The sequence below is a fragment of the Staurois parvus genome, unplaced genomic scaffold (assembly GCF_062004578.1).
Source record: "Staurois parvus isolate SC_StPar_1 unplaced genomic scaffold, SC_StPar_1.0 ptg001957l, whole genome shotgun sequence".
NCBI lineage: Eukaryota > Metazoa > Chordata > Amphibia > Anura > Ranidae > Staurois > Staurois parvus.
In genome coordinates this window covers 65006-79650 of record NW_028319753.1, presented here as the reverse complement: position 1 = coordinate 79650, position 14645 = coordinate 65006, and the positions used below count along the sequence as shown (strand labels likewise).

Sequence of the window (14645 nt, the reverse complement as noted above, 5' to 3'; positions counted from 1 at the left end):
ACAGACTCCCCTTTATCTTGGGTGATGTCTTGAATTGTGGTAGTCTGATCCGCCAATTTCTCCTTTGCCCAGTCATGGAGCTGGGCACAGAACTCCACGCCTGAAGAATAGGAAATAACACTTGTCAGGCAGGCATCATTGAAGGCCATCTGCATAACCGGCCAGAAAATATGTCCTGCTTTAATTTGGCGTAGACTGAGCAGGTCTTTCCAAGCAGCTGAGTAAGTTTCTTGTATCTGCACTACCCTGCGATAAAAGGGCATTGTCTGTTTCTCTGGGTCAGGCAGACTCGTCACTAAGGCCGCTGCTTGTGATGGGGTAAAAGTGACACACATTACCGGTGCCCCTTCCGGTAATCTTGAATGTCGGGGCTGTCTTGTGTACTGTTCCTGTTTAGTTTGTACTCCACTGTGCGTGGGTTTGGGAGTCAAATCTATTGGCGCCCTTGTCGCTTGCAGCTGTTGAGCACTCCATTCAGATGCATCGTCATTCAATTGGACATCTGGCATAGGTTTGGGAGTCATACCTATCGGCATCCTTCCTGCTTGCGGTTGTTGATCATTCAGCTCGAATACATTGTCATTCATGTATCCGGCTTGTGAAGGTGATGCTTCCATATTGGGGAAAACGGGAGTGTGGTAGGAACCATCCTGGTTTAGAACAGGGAGAACTGGATAAACTCCTTGTTTAGGCCTTCCAGGTGTACCAAGATGGCTGCCGGACGGAAGTGCACCAGGCTGGGCAGGAAGTGACAACACAGGTGTAGCAAGATGGCTGCTAGCAGGAAGTGTACTGGGCAGGGCAGGAAGTGACAACACAGGTATAGCAAGATGGCTGCTGGCAGGAAGTGTACTGGGCAGGGCTGGGGTGGTGGGCATAAAGTAGGCGTTAGATGAAGGGCAGGGCTGTCCTTCCCCTCCTCCACCCCACATTCCAACATAGGGAGGTGGTTTTAGCACACTTCCATTTACAATTTTGTGATACAAATACATTATACAATTGCCATTTTCTTGAATTTCTTCCAACTATCCTTCTTTATGCAACACTTTTCCAGTCCTGTTCCAAACTTCTGTCACGTTCAGCAAACCTTTATCACATAACATTCCTCTCTGTTCCTACAATGATTTATGCCAGTCCTAACCTTCAGCTTACAAACTTTCGCTACTTTAGATAACTTTTTAACTGCTTCACTTCTTTCTTTCCTCTTTACAATATCACATACTAATCCTTTCTGTGGCTTGACTATCTTCTGACCCATCTTCCCCCCTCTCTCTGGGTCACCCAACTTCTCACTCTGTTCTGTTCTTTCACCGTAGTCTCAGCTAACGGTTTCAGAGGCAGCGTGGGCAACTATTAGATTAATATCCATATTCCGCTGCTTTCTGTCTTATCTCAGAACAAACAGTGATTCACAAATACACTCAGAACAGGACATTACACCTGCCGCCCCTCGCTCCGTGAAGCTTCAGCAGCTGAACTAAACCCTCAGGGGTCTCACACCGTCAACCCCGAGTCACCGTCCGTAGACGCTTGTTGCAAGTTTCCGTCTCTTCAGGGGCCCACAGCTCACCTGGCCGAACACCCAATTGCAACATATTGCAAGGTTCCGTCTTCCAGGGGCCCACAGCTCACCTGGTCAGGACACTCATTGCAACTTATCTATCAGTCTACTGAGTTATCACAGTCGCACAGGACGACAGACATTGAACAAATACACAGTCAGCAGAGATCCAATGGCAGGTTCGTTAAACAGCCCCAGGCGAGGAATAAAAATTACCTGCCTCTAGATGACCTCCGGAAGCCAACAAGACTGGCTGCTAGGACTGGACAGAAACAAATCATACAGTGGTAAGTATAAAAAGTACCTACCGTACTCTCAGGGGTGCGCAAATCCCTTTTGGTTTGTCTCGGCCAGCCACTCAGTCCCTCACGCGGCCTTCCATCGATCAGAACCTGGGGCCCCTCGTTGGGCAGCCAGCTAAAAAGGTTGTGAGAACCACAATCGGGCTCAGGGTAGGATTTCTGCTGCTGTTCCTAATTTTGAGATATGGATTGCGTGCACGCCGGAAAATAATTACACGGACAACTGTCCAGTACAACCACTTTCACATCATCTCATCTCTGTTTATTGCAGGGCGGTGCTTAACCTTTTATACATAGAGAACAATAGAGTACATGTCACTATTACGTATATACAGTCACATTCTAAAAGGCACATTTTGCTTGGTTGAAATATAGGAGAAATGTAGAAACTTGATGCTTGCTTCTCATCCCGTTATCTTTTCACTCCCCTCACATTCCCAAAGTCTAAGTGAAATCATCTCAGTGCGAAGGGAGGGGTTGAGAGCATCGCTCTGAGCAAAACAAGTTAAGGAGGACTGCAAAGCCCAGCAGACAAAATATATATATATACGCACAACACATATATTTAGAAATATAAAAAAGTATAAAAGTAAATATGTATAAAATGTAAATTTTAAACAGGAAACAGAATAGGCATTTTACCAAATCCATCACAGTATAGCGATTGCGGTGTTTGTATAGGGATTGCAGTGCTCGTACAGTGATTGCAGTGTTAGTATAGGGATTGCAGTGTTTGTATAGGGATTGTAATGCTCGTATAGGGATTGCAGTGTTCGTATAGGGATTGCAGTGTTTGTATAGGGATTGCAGTGCTCGTATAGGGATTGTAATGCTCGTACAGGGATTGCAGTGTTTGTATAGGGATTGCAGTGTTCGTATAGGGATTGTAGTGCTCGTACAGGGATTGCAGTGTTTGTATAGGGATTGCAGTGCTTGTATAGGGATTGCAGTGCTCGTACAGGGATTGCAGTGTTCGTATAGGGATTGCAGTGCTCATATAGGGGTTGCAGTGCTTGTATAGGGATTGCAGTGTTCGTATAGGGATTGCAGTGCTCGTATAGGGATTGCAGTGTTCGTATAGGGATTGCAGTGTTCGTATAGGGATTGCAGTGCTCATACAGGGATTGCAGTGTTTGTATAGGGATTGCAATGCTCGTATAGGGATTGTAGTGCTCGTACAGGGATTGCAGTGTTCGTACAGGGATTGCAGTGCTCGTATAGGGATTGCAGTGTTCATATAGGGATTGCAGTGTTTGTACAGGGACTGCAGTGCTCGTACATGGATTGCAGTGCTTGTATAGGGATTGCAGTGTTCGTATAGGGATTGCAGTGCTCGTATAGGGATTGCAGTGTTCGTATAGGGATTGCAGTGTTCGTATAGGGATTGCAGTGTTCGTACAGGGATTGCAGTGCTCATATAGGGATTGCAGTGCCCGTATAGGGATTGCAGTGCTCGTATAGGGAATGGGAATAAAGATATACATGCCACCATTTTTCCATATAGTAAGATGGCGGATTCGATTTCCTGCCCTTGATGTGGGACAGAATATAAGGAACCACCTCTCAGACATCTTGATCCCTTGTGAAAAAGTCCAGGAAGTGATGAAACATGTTGGGACACGTGACGTCTGATGCACTCACGCAAAACCGGAAGTGTGGTGGTGGCCATTTTGGAAGTGGGAACATGCGGTTCTCTATACATAGGACTACACCTGAGCTGTTCTGAATGCTGGAAGCTGATATTCTTCAATTGTAATGTAAGATATTCAATAAATATTGACTTCTGTTACTATATAGCGCTGATTGTCTCCTATCTCACCTGATGAGGAATATGGAAGAGTGCCAACAGGAACATTAGGAAGCCTGGAGAGTGCGACTATCCCCTGAAAGCCTGGGATTTATTTCCAGAGGGGAATGATCCATTGTTGCACCAGTTGGAGGAGAGCACTTTATTGTTCACTATTATTGAGTTTGTAGTGCTCACTATTAGAGATTTGGGTTCTTCTCCATCCTCACTATTTGGAGGTGATCACGTTTCATGGTTTGGACTTGGAATGGTCACTCTTCTGATTCTTGTCACGAGTGTATTTACATATTCAGAGATTGATATATTGGTAGAGGAATTGTTTTTCACATGTGAGCTCACGTTATGCAGTTGGCATGATACACGGTTCTTTCACTATTTTACATGTATGTTCAGTATAAAGGTAATACACTATCAGAAGTTTATTTTTTTGAGGTTCACAAAGAATTGTGGAATTTCCATACTGGATGATTAAAGATGATACGAGTTTGCTTTGGAATTTGGAAAGACATCTTTACAGAGACATTTTGGACATTTATTTTTTGGGAAATTTAGTTTGATATATAATTTATTGGGATTTGTATTTTATTTTACAATTTATTTTATTGTAAATTTTATTTATATATTATTTTATTGTATATTGGGATAGATTCATCTATGTTTAAAGAAGAGTTTAGTTACATGTTCATTTATGTACCGTATTGCATGACCGCGCAATTGTCAGTAAAACTAGTGCAGTAAATTGCAGTATCTCTCCCATAGTTTGTAGACGCTATAACTATCACACAAAGCAATCAATATACACTCATTGGGATTTTTGTTACCAAAAACATGGAGCAGAATACATTTTGGCCTAAATTTATAACTAACTTTGAGTTTACTATATATTTTTTATAGCCAAAAGTAAAAAAATATTGTTTTTTTTTCAAAATTTTTGGTCTTTTTTTGTTTATAGCGCAAAAAATAAAAAGTGCACAGGTCATCAAATACCTCCGAAAGAAAGCTCTATTTGTGTGAAAAAAAGGACATAAATTTCGTTTGGGTGCAGCATTGCATGACCGCGCAATTATCAGTTGAACTAGTGCAGCACTGAAAGCAAAAAGAGGCGTGGTCAGGAAGGGGGGTAAATCCTCAGGAGGGGGAGGGGTTAAACTCTCCAGTATCTTCCCAACTATAGAAGTTACACTAACAGCTCTATAATTACTTGGGAAAGATTTTGTCCCCTTTATAAATATTGGCCCCACATTGGCCTTACACCAATCCAGTGGTACTCTGCCAGTCATTAAAGAGTCCCTAACAATGAGAAACAATGGCTGTGAGATGACAGAGCTGAATTCTGTAAGGCCCCGTGGGTGTCTGCCATCCGGTCCAGGGGCTTTATTCACCTTTATTCTGTACAAATATTTCTGGATCATATCAATTGTGACCCAATGTGGATCATCTGGGGGGTGTCGGTACCACCCCCCATTATGGACAAGAGCCCCCCCATTCTCCTTTGTATACACAGAGCTGAAGAAGGGATTTCATACATTGTCCTTCTCTTTGTCCCCCCCCCCTCTAGATGGTTCTGTAAAGGGCCTCCATGCTGGGACCGGACCTTTCTACTATTCATAGATTGGAGGAATGTTTTGGGGTCGTCCTGATATCTTTCTGTCGTTTGTTTTCAGTTTTTGCCTTTATTTCCTTCTTGCATCTTCTGTTCTATTCTTTGTAATGTGTAAACGATGATCGCGTTCCTTCATTGTTATATTTAATAAAAGCTCTTTTCTTATTATCTATCGCTTTTGTAACTTTGGCCGTAAGACACATAGGTTGGATTTGTAGCCTTTTATACTTGTTGCCCATGGGAATATATTTTGCAGTGTGGTCACATACAGTCTTTTTGAAGAACTCCCATTTCTGTGTTGTGTTCATCGATGCCAATATTCCCTCCCAGTCTAAGTCTTGGAGAGCAGCTCTCAGCCTTGGAAAATTAGCTCTCTTAAAGTTGAGTGTTTTTATTTTTCCCGTATGTGCTCGCTGTTTACAGCTAAAAATAAATGAAATCATGTTATGGTCACGGCTACCCAGATGTTCTTTTATATGGACATTCGTAATAAGCTCTGCATGGTTGGAGATGACCAGGTCCAGCAGAGCATCATTCCTAGTTGCGGCCACTATGAACTGGACCATAAAATTGTCCTGTAGTAGGTTTATACATATCTGCCCTTTACCTGTTTCTGCAGTACCATTACTCCAGTCAATTTTCCGGGTAGTTACCACCCCCCATTATTATCACTGTCCCAGCCCTTTCCATCTGTGTGAGGAGCTGAGTCTCCACCTCCTCATTAACACTGGGAGGCCTATAACAAACTCCAATGATGACCTTTGTAGTACCGCCCCCCATGTGCAGTTCCACCCATAATACTTCAGCCTCATCACACTCTCCATCATCTAGGTCCTCTTTCACACTCACTCTGAGATCACTTCTCACATAGAGACAGACACCACCACCTTTCCTATTCCCCCGTCTCTCCAAAAGAGAACCTAGCCAGGAATATGAATGGCCCAGTCATGTGAAGAATGAAGCCAAGATTCAGCAATACCAATTCAATCCTAGTTCTCTTCATGCACCAAACCTTCCAACTCACCTATTGTGCTGGGCACACTTCTGGCATTGGTGAACAAACACTTTCATTCACTGACACCTTGTTCATTCACTGACACCTTGTCTATTCACCGACACCTTGTCCATTCACCGACACCTTGTTCATTCACTGACACCTTGTTCACACGATTTTGTGTATTTTTTATTTTCACACAAATGGTACCAATTCCACTGGTTGTTTGTAACATGGGAACCTTCTTATCTGCCATAGCCCTCCCCCCATCTTTCCCCATTCCACCCCCAACAAGTACTGACCCGTCTGATCTGTCTACCCCATTATAATCGAGTTCTCCCTCCCACTCCATCTTAGTTTATATACTCCTCCAGACTTTCCATAAACCCCTCCCCCAGCACAGCAGACCCCCTTACATTTAGGTGCAGGCCATCTCTAGTATATAGGCTGCACCCCAATGAGAAGTCAGCCCAGTGCTCTAGGTCAGGACTCCATTATTCTTCTTCCCCTGCTATCAATGGACAACCTGGTCCCACACTTCATCCATGTCTTTGGGAGCCTCTCATCTCCTTATGAACTGTTTCTTCCATGATGAAGATCAGCCATGGAGTATATCTGAGGTGTATATCAGGTGTGCTTCTTCCCCACATGAGAGCTGGGATGTCCAGCAACATTCATCTAGAAGACATTTCCCGCACTCAAGGCACTAATACACCTCCAGGGTTGTGTGCGACCCCTGATGTACAGGAAGACAGGACTTCAGTGAGGAACATTTCCCTCACTCAGGACAGGAATATGGCTTCTCCCCCGTGTGAGATCTCTGATGTCTGTAAAGATTGGACTTAGCTGAAAAACATTTTCCACAATCAGGACAGGAATATGGCTTCTCCCCCGTGTGAGATCTCTGATGTGTGTAAAGACTGGACTTCTCTGAAAAACGTTTCCCACACTCAGAACAGAAATATGGCATCTCTCCCGTGTGAGATCTCTGATGTGTAGAAAGATGGGACTTCCTTGAAAAACATTTCCCGCACTCAGGACAGGAATACGGCTTCTCTCCCGTGTGAGATCTCTGATGTGTGTAAAGATGGGACTTTCTTGAAAAACATTTCCAGCACTCAGGACAGGAATACGGCTTCTCCCCCGTGTGAGATCTCTGATGTGTGTAAAGATGGGACTTCCTTGAAAAACATTTCCCGCACTCTGGACAGGAATACGGCTTCTCCCCCGTGTGAGATCTCTGATGTGTGTAAAGACTGGACTTCACTGAAAAACATTTTCCACACTCAGGACAGGAATACGGCTTCTCCCCCGTGTGAGATCTTATATGCAAATTAAGATGAGATTTATAATAGAACCACTGTCCGCACTCAGTACAGGAGAAGCTCTTCCCTGTTGGAAGGCCTGCCCGGTCCCGCACAGTCTGAGGTTCCTCAGGATACAAGGAATCCGATGGTCCATCTACACTGGGTGGTGCCGGATGGACATTGGAGGGAGCCGGGGTTTCTCCTGGACTATACTGTGTTATGTCTTCATCTTCTACTTTCCAGTCTGGAGACAAAGTGAGACAATCCTCGGAGGTTTTCTTCATCTCTCGGCCATGGACTAAAATACAAAGACAAAGAGGATTACTAGACAGGAGCTGATTGGTTCCCCCAAACCAGGACTCCGCCCACATCAGGCAGCTTGGTCTCTGAGGAGCTTACAATTCCACCCTCAAGGGAACTAGGAAATGGCTCCTCTGATCTCCTACCAGGTAATTTCTTTATTCATGGTCCTTAGTCAGAGAGTGAGGAAACAACCAGAACTGTCTTTTATAGGAGGGACAGTGATGAGGGGATTATAGGACGAGGGTCCCCACCCCCTCTATCACTCATCGCCATCTTCCCAACACAAGAAGTACTGCACTTCCTTATTTAGTCCATGATTTAGTCATGAAGAACAGCGGGGCTGAGCCCCACCAGAGGTCAGAGAGTGAGGATGGGGGGAGAACAACCAAGATGAAGACTGGACTGATCCTGAAGACCACCATCATTGGGTTATTGACTCCTCCCTCATTATCACTTTCTGTTTAAGGGTCCAAAGTTGGAGGATGTGCTCCAATCACATCATCCGATATAAAATGTCCAGCTGGGAGGAAATGGGTGTAACAAAAGAGAATCCATATTATGCGTATATATAGCAGTGGGGGGAGGGGGGAGAGCAGATGTCAGGAGGATTTAATGTGCAACATAGAGTAAGGGTCAGGACTCATAATATTGGTATTCAGCAAACCATAGAAGTTTAAATGTCGACTGTAGACAAGTTGCAGAGGTCCCACACCGCTGCCTCCCATCTCCTGAGACTGCACTCAGTGACTTGTAACTCTGGGACGATTGTTCTGACAGAGATCTTACTAGACCCAGACATGGAGTAAAAGACTCAAAGCACACACCCCAGGTGCCTAGGTCTAGTAACACTTATGGTCAAATGAACATTTTGCTGCCAGCTGAACCCCAGAACCTCCATAAATCCAGTCTAGAGACATAAATTGTGTCTGCAGCACAGAGAAGGAAGATTATCCGAGAGAAATCCAGGAATACAGGACGGGGAACACAGCTCAGGAAAGTGACCAGGGGATTACAGGCTGATATCACCCAGTCCCCGCCCTACTCTGGACCAATCAGTGAGCAGTATGGGTGGAGGAATGGATTTAGTGTTCATGACCCACCTGTGCTGATCTCTGTAGGAGTGTCCTCCTCTATAAATGTCCCCGTTATTCCATCCTCCTCCATAGACTGCTGATCATCCCTCACATACGCCTCTTCTTCTTCTGCTTTCACCTCAAATTCTATATCGATTGGATCTCCACTCTAAATCAAGAAAATGAGAGAAAATATCATCTGTAAAATGTAAGGTCACATAAAAAATCTACACATTGTCTCCACAAGTCCATGTTCTAGATGCTCCATCCCACCAACCTTGCAATAGTGAGGGATGGTGTGACTTTCCTGTGTGGAATCCTGGGAATACAGAGGAAATGTGTACTGCTTGGTAAAGAGTGGGTGGCCGCTGGCATACTTAACAACCAGCAAACAACATCGTTGTTAGGGAGCGAGCGGCTGCCGCGTCCTAAGCAACCGATAAATCTAAAAAAAAGAATTACCGGTAACAAAATATTAAAAAAATTGTGTGGGGTTCCCCCTCGGGTCTGGTATGGATTTTGAGGGGGACCCCTTGCCATAATAAAAGAAATACATACCAGACTCCTATCTGAGCATGCAGCCCAGCAGGTCAGGAAAGGGGGGGACGAGCAAGCAACCCCGCCTCCTGAAACATACCAGGCCACGTGCCCTTCCCAATGGTGTGGGGGGGCTTTGCTCCCTCAGATCACCTTGTCCATGCTGATGGGGACAAGGGACTCTTTCCTACAACCCAGGCTAGTGGCTGTGGGGGTTTGCAGGCAGAGGACTTACAAAATTTAACAAGGGGACCCTGAAATCCCTCACCCCATGTGAATGAGTATGGGGTACATGGTACCCCTAATTATTCACCCCAACAAAGTACTCTGTCAAAAAGACAGCAGGCAGTTTTTGACAAGTCCTTTATTAAAAAAGAAAAAATAAAGCAAAATGTCCCCCCGGTGTAGATCCATCATCAATCACGATGCTCGCTGTCACCGCTGACTCGGAAAGAAAAGCTCCGCTCCCAATGAAGACTCCCCTCTGTCTGACAGCTCTGCTGCCTCCTGCCACTAAATATACTAAGGGACGGTGCCACTCGGTGATGTCACTGAACGGGGCATGATGTATTGGTGATGTCACTGACCGGGGCATGTTGTATTGGTGACATCACTGACCGGGGCATGTTGTATTGGTGACATCACTGACCAGGGCATGTTGTATTGGTGACATCACTGACCGGGGCATGTTGTATTGGTGATGTCACTGACTGGGGCATGTTGTATTGGTGACGTCACTGACCGGGGCATGTTGTATTGGTGACGTCACTGACCGGGGCATGATGTATTGGTGATGTCACAAGAGGGCAAGGCCACCCAGTGATGTCACAGGGTGGTAGCTTTCCTTAGTTTATTTAGAAGTAGGAGGCGGCGGAGCTGTCAGATGATAGGAGTGGAGCTTTGTTTTTTCTTTGAGTCAGCGATGACAGCGATTATTGTGATTGGATCATCGATGGATCTACATCAGGGGGATGTTTGTCTTTATTTTTTTGTCAAAAATGTCTTCCAGTTTTTTTTACACTTTTTTTGGTGAATGAATAGGGGTACTATGTACTCTATACTCATTCACATAGTGGGGGGCCGGGATCTGGGGGCCCCCTTGTTAAAGGTGGCTTCCAGATTCCAATAAGCCCCCCACCCACTGCCCAGGGTTGTGGGGAAGGGACCCTTGTCCCCATCGACATGGAGATAAGGTGCTTTTGGGGTGGCAGAGTGCCCCTGACCTGAAGCACCCACCACATGTTGAGGGTATGTGGCCTGGTATGGTTCAGGAGGAAGGTGGGCACTCACTAAGGGTCTGGTATTGATTTTGGAGTGGACCCCACACCTTTATTTTTATTATTTTGGCATCGGGGTTCCCCTCAAAATCCAGACCTGTCACAGCTGTCAGCGGGGAACATGGCGGCCGTCCGCTCCTTGTTTACTGGTTGTTGGGGACACTGGTGGCTGCCCTCTCCTTAACAACAAGCTATTTACAAGTGTTGCTAAGGACACCAGTGGTAAATTACCCGCAGGCTTCACTACTAAAAAACAGCATGCAGCATCTTACTACATACTGGGATACGGGAAGATACCGCTTTGTGATTGGAGCCCATAGTCTCTACAAGTCCATGTTCTAGATTCTCCATCCCACCAACCTTGTAATAGTGAGGGATGGTGTGACCTTCCTGTGTGGAATCCTGGGAATACAGAGGACGGGGACATCTCTCCGGTGGGTTCCTGGTATTAGGTGTCTCCATCATATCCTTGTGTCCTTCTGAAAACTCCTCCATCACTCCATACTCCTCATCCTCCTCTTTATACTCTTCTTTAACATCAATATTATCATCCCCGAGGATTCCACTCTGAAAGATATAATAAAACATTCATTGTAACAAACATGCTGTGTATAAATCACAACTACCAATAATTGTCATCATCTACCTGATGATGGTGAGGGATGGTGTGACCTTCCTGTGTGGAATCCCGGGAATACAGAGGACGGGGACATCTCTCTGGTGGGTTCCCATGACTGGATCCATCTGTAGGAAACACACACACTGACTGAATCCATTGTTTCTATGTGTTTATCAGATGATGGGGGATCTAGGTGGATCCTCCGTACTGCTCTCTCCTTTACAATAAAGTCTCCTCTTACCCGGTGATGTGAGGGGCGGCTGATTGTCCATCATGACGTCCTTGTAGAGATCCTTGTGTCCTTCTAAATACTCCCACTCCTCCATGGAGAAATAGACAGTGACACCCTGACACCTTATAGGAACCTGACACACACAATGATACAGTCACCATCCAGACACATCCCTTGTCTGTTACTGGAGAATGTCCCAGAATTCCCGGCACCGCTCACCTCTCCTGTCAGCAGCTCAGTGATCTCTCTGGTGACTTCTAGAATCTTCTTCTTCTTTCTCTCTTCTATCAGGGAGGGAGGTGGAGGCAATGTGATGTCATATGATCTCCAGACTTCACAGGAGGAAAACTCTACATCTGAACACAAATAGTCACATCAAATGATATTCCCAGAATCCTCCTCACCTCTCCATTCAGGTCTCCATTTTATTAAAGCCCCACTTCAGGCTGAGGTATAATTCCCCCCCACAGGACCCCCACACTACGCAGGGTATAGGCTTGTTGCAGCATTCTGATGTCATTACATACAACGCAGGACCAACAGTCCCACTTTACATGTGAGGATACCAAGGGGCCCCCACATCCTAAGAACAGCAGAAAAATGCCAGATGGAGGGACATTGGGGGGGGGGAGCTGTGAGGTCAGTGTGATGTCATAGGATTCTCTGACTCTGGATGGAGGGACATTAGGAGGAGGAGCTGTGAGGTCAGTGCGATGTCATAGGATTCTCTGACTCTGGATGGAGGGACATTGGGAGGAGGAGCTGTGAGGTCAGTGTGATGTCATAGGATTCTCTGACTCTGGATGGAGGGACTTTGGGAGGAGGAGCTGTGAGGTCAGTGTGATGTCATAGGATTCTCTGACTCTGGATGGAGGGACATTGGGGGGAGGAGCTGTGAGGTCGGTGTGATGTCATAGAATTCTCTGACTCTGGATGGAGGGACATTGGGAGGAGGAGCTGTGAGGTCGGTGTGATGTCATAGGACATATAGACTATGGATGGAGGGACATTTGGATGGGGAGATTTGAGGGGTCCTCTATATGAGGCTCCAATGCAAACCAAATCCTTGTTCCTGGGTGCGTCCTACCTCTCCTAAACTGAAGAGTGAACTTTGACCTTTACCATCCAGAAATCTGTCCGGAATCTGTGGAAGTAAGCTGTCATGTGATCAGGTGACGTGCGGAGGAACGGAGTGTAAATAGCAGACAATTGTCTCCAGAGCCCCTAATGGTGGGGATGGATTTGGCGGCGTGCTGGTGCCAAGTTTCCTCCCCCCAGGGTCACTGCAGGTGTGGAGAAAAGCTGTGTAAGAGGATATGGAGGAGAGATGAGGAGGAGATCCAGGAATCAGGAGAAAGGTCAGGGCAAGCAACAGACGAGCGCATCCAAGAGACCAAGCCGGGGTCACTACACAGAAAATCAATCCAAGGAAACAACAGGCAGGACGAGGAATAGCAAGAAGGAGCTGAGAGACAAATGAGAATATTGCTCAGCCAATGGGAGATGATCTCAGCATGACTTCCATCATGAAGGAGATGAGGGGGAGGGGAGGAAGTCACTGAAGGTGACCATAGATCCATGGAAATTCAGCTGGTTCAGCAGGGATCGCTCACATTTCCATCCATGTGTGGCCACTGCCGGATAAAAGCCACTCCCCCAGCGGCTGCAGCCAATAGCTTCAGTGCTGATCCGTGTATTCTGAGAGCGGAGGAGTCCCCCCATTGTCAGAATACAAGAGTGCAGCGGGGAGGATTCCCCCATCCACCTCCAATGTGTGGATGGGGGAATCGCTTCAGTTTTTATGGTCATCCTGCTGGCTGAACGATAAAACTGAACCATGTAGGCCAGCTTTGGGAGCAAATATATTATCATCAACTCCTCCCCCTGAAGGGGTTCATCTACGTATTACCTCCTCTGCTGCCAGATCCAGGAATGTGGACTCTCTGCTTCCTCATCCATGGCACTTCCTGTCTGTACCTGACATCACTTCCTGTCTTCCATAGAGACTTCCTGTCTGGGTAGAAGTGAGAACGGCAGTCAGTGGCGGAGTCTACGAGGGAGACTGACAGAACCCGCAGCTGAGTGAGCGAGGAGGATCCGGTTCCTTTACCATCGGAGATGAAGAGAGTGTGAAGGATGAGAAGAGGCGGCACAGTGGCTTAGTGGTTAGCACATCTGCCTTGCAGTAAATGGGTTATGGGTTCAATTCCCAACCATGGTGCCTCCTGCATGGAGTTTGCATGTTCTCCCTGTGCTTCTGTGGGTTTCCTCCCACACTCTAAAGACATGCTGGTAGATTAATTGGCTCTTGTCTAAATTCTCCTAGTTTCAATGTGTATGTACAAATATATGTTAGGGACCTTAGATTGTACACCCCTTGAGGGTTAGGGACTGATGTAAATGTACAATATACTGTATATGTAAAGTGCTGCATAAATTGATGGCGCTATATAAGTACCAAAAAATAAATAAATAAGGATGTTTCTGACTCTGGGAGCTATTGGTGTGGTGAGGGAGAAGCACTACTAGGGGGCGCCCTCACCATCCCGTGTGGAAGAAGGTGTGGCTACACTACAGCTGACACAGTTTGGAGGGCGGAGCACTTTCACACCTTATCAACTTTTCACTGATTGGTGGATTTTTGGAGTAAAATAAGTGGATTGAAGTAGATGCAAAGTGGAAGCGGTGGACTTGCAGAGAACACTATACTGAGCACACAATATTGTCTGTCTCCATGGATTTGCACAGGATTTGAGATGATTTCCTATAGCAGCAAATCTGATGAGATGAATGAAGTGGGTGTAAAGTGGAAGCAGTGGATCTGCAGGGAGCAGCATCTTGAGCACAAAGCACTTTATGTTGTGGATGGATTTGCACACGGTTCAGTTTCCTTCATTTATTGATAAACCCCATAAGAGCAATGAAGTGGTTGTAAAGTGGAAGCAGTGGATGTGCAGAGAATAGGATTTGGAGCCCCGAGCTCTTTATCTCTGAATGTCTCCACATATTTGTAGTGTATTTGTGATGATT

The 14645-nt window shown here is 45.9% G+C and overlaps 1 protein-coding gene and 1 pseudogene across 2 annotated transcripts in view; one reads left to right on the top strand and one right to left on the bottom strand.

The window, feature by feature from the left end:
• The window catches only part of LOC149433147 (uncharacterized), a 47852-nt pseudogene extending 36108 nt beyond the window's left edge, over nt 1-11744 (bottom strand). The window contains exons 1-5 of the transcript XR_016308866.1: nt 11625-11744; nt 11411-11508; nt 11125-11331; nt 8978-9119; nt 7057-7872 (exon numbers count right to left, since the gene is read on the bottom strand). The product of XR_016308866.1 is annotated as an uncharacterized LOC149433147 (transcript). The remainder of the gene's footprint in view (nt 1-7056; nt 7873-8977; nt 9120-11124; nt 11332-11410; nt 11509-11624) is intronic.
• The window catches only part of LOC149433145 (uncharacterized), a 141166-nt gene that overhangs the window by 112423 nt on the left and 14098 nt on the right, over nt 1-14645 (top strand). The window lies entirely within an intron of this gene.